Source organism: Morus notabilis, unplaced genomic scaffold, assembly GCF_000414095.1.
Source record: "Morus notabilis unplaced genomic scaffold, ASM41409v2 Scaffold285, whole genome shotgun sequence".
Classification (NCBI taxonomy): domain Eukaryota; kingdom Viridiplantae; phylum Streptophyta; class Magnoliopsida; order Rosales; family Moraceae; genus Morus; species Morus notabilis.
This window is the reverse complement of record NW_010363065.1, coordinates 498,469-501,031: the sequence shown is the minus strand read 5'-3', so window position 1 is coordinate 501,031 and position 2,563 is coordinate 498,469.

The following is a 2,563-nucleotide window of genomic DNA, read 5'->3' as shown; positions in this document are numbered from 1 at the left end:
TCGAAATTCGGGCAACGGTCACCAAAATTCAGGCAACGGTCACAAAAAATTCGGGTAATTCGGGCAGCTTCGGGTATTTGCCGGAAAATTCAAAAAAAATCCAGCGAACGGCGAGGGAAGGCTTCTCCACGGCGGCGGGCTGTCAGGAGGCTTACCATTTTTGGGCTACCCGAGCCCGTGCCCGAAGAAAAACATTTTCGGGCGGCGAGAGGGGCCTGCCTGCCGTGCCCGAAAATTTTTGGGCATCGGGCATGCCCGCCGCCCGAAAGTCCAACACTGAAATTTAGAATCATCAAAAAAGGAAAAAAAATATCATTTTTAATTGACCCTTAATTAAAAATATTTTTAAAGTTAAAGTGATTAATTGTTAGGAAAAAATAATGGGGATTAAATTGGCCAATTAAAAAAGCTGAGATGTGCATTGAATTTATTTTCTCCTGGTGATAATGATTTTCTTCGTCCTAAATTTTCTTTTCTGACAATTTATATTTTACTTTTAAAATATGCATTGAAATTATCTTTTCATGTATCACTTTTTGCGATGAAGTAGACGTTGTGACTATTCCACATGTTAGTCCGTTTGGTTCATAGATTAGAATTATGAGATTAGAATAATTTTTGATTTACGTGTATTTTTTCACAAAAAAATAATACTGTAGTGAACTATGAACCATAATTCGAATTAGATAACGAATTCTCCAACTAAATGGGCTTGTAACTTGTGAGTAACCAAAAACCAAGCAAAGTTTTTGCTCTGAAAAACCAAGCTAATTCCACTAATCTATATTGTATGTGGCCAACAAAAGGCTTGGAAAGGCGTGGAATTAATGGATAAGCACTCAAAAAACATGTGAAGCTTCTGGCTCTGTGTCACTAAAGATCTCACTCTCTTACTTCCTCCCAATCTCCTTGTTTATATGCAGAAGGGTGACAATTCGTATAACGTGTTGTATTCGTGTTGTGTTTTGATTGTTTTTTAAAAAAAAAAATTTACAGTCAACTCAAACACGACCCGTGACACGAAATTTTTTAAAAACCGCAATACGAACACGACACGACCACTTTACGGGTTGACACGAAACGATACAAAAATTACACGTGACACGAAATTGACCCGTGAATTTAAAATTGACATGAAAATTATATACTTTTATTTAGTTTTTTTACATATTAAAAATAACTTAAAATTCATAACACATTAAAATATAATAACACCCATTGAAATTAAGCAAATAATAGTATAAGATTTTGAGTATAATTATCATGATATCACAAGTTTATAATAAAATAAAAAATATGTAATAAAAAATATATGTATTTTTTAATTTTTTACGAATTTCGTGTCGCGTTCGAGTTAGGTGGATCCAACCTAAAATTGGCCCGTGTTTTTAGTGTTAATTTCAGGTCGACTCAATTCTGACCCGAATATCTTTTTTCTCAACTCTAACCCGCGAAATTCGTGTCGTTTTCAAATCGTGTTATCATGTCGTGACCCATATTACCAACTCTAATATGTAGCTTTGTTGAATATTAGTATTCTTTTGCTTGGTAAGTCTTTTCTTTGGAGTTCGGCATCCAACTATAGTAGGGATGGTTCCTTCCTTACTTCCTTTGTGAATTGGGGCATGAAGCACCATAATCAAATTATCTAGTCATATGATGCGGCGTTAGATGTGTAATAACAATGAAAATTAGTCAAAATTGAGTCAAGTCCTTTTTGTTTTATTAATGGATTTCGAATTTTTTTAAATGATAAAATGGACGGGAGACGAAATAACACCAATACTCTCCTTTTGATTCGACAAAAAAGTAGAAACAATTATACTTTAAAAGCCTTGAATCTAACACTAATTTTGAAAAAAAAAAAAAAAAAAAAAAGAAAAAAAAAAAAGAGAATCTAGTGATAAGTTTGCAGCTTATACCGTTCTGCTGCTTCATCAGACACACTACTGCTTTAGTGCTTAAGTTATGTTGGGTGATGTCATTTCTTGACCAAATTTAGAGTAACGACGTTTTGATCTTATCCGCTCCCATGTCCTTACTCCATGCCATATTAATGATGGTAATGCCAAAAATTTTTAATTTTTTTTTTTTGAAGGGTGGTAATGCCAAAATTTGATAGACCAAGTTTCATATTTATTTATAGAAAGTATAATAAGATTAAGAAGTATAAAAAGAGAATTCGTTTTTCAATCAGGTGACATCAATTTGGTTCTTTAATTAACTTTTAACGCAAGCTTTTAAGGATTGTTGTCAAATGGTTAAAAAGAAAAAAGAAAAAAAAAACAAATAGGACAGAGATTTCAATTTTTGGAGATTTTTTTTTTCTTTTCCCCTTATTTCTAGTGTTGATGAACATGTCATGCTTACATTTGTTCTTTTTTGCTACTGTTTACATAAAGTTATTGTTTGGTGAATGAAGGGATTTATGGATGAAACTTATTAGTCACAAATTGATTATGGTGTCAAATTTTGGTCCTCCCAATATAGAAAAATTCACGTGTGAAGCAAGAAAAGATAATTTTTGTTTTATTTCCTTCATTTCATACCAAATGCCATAATA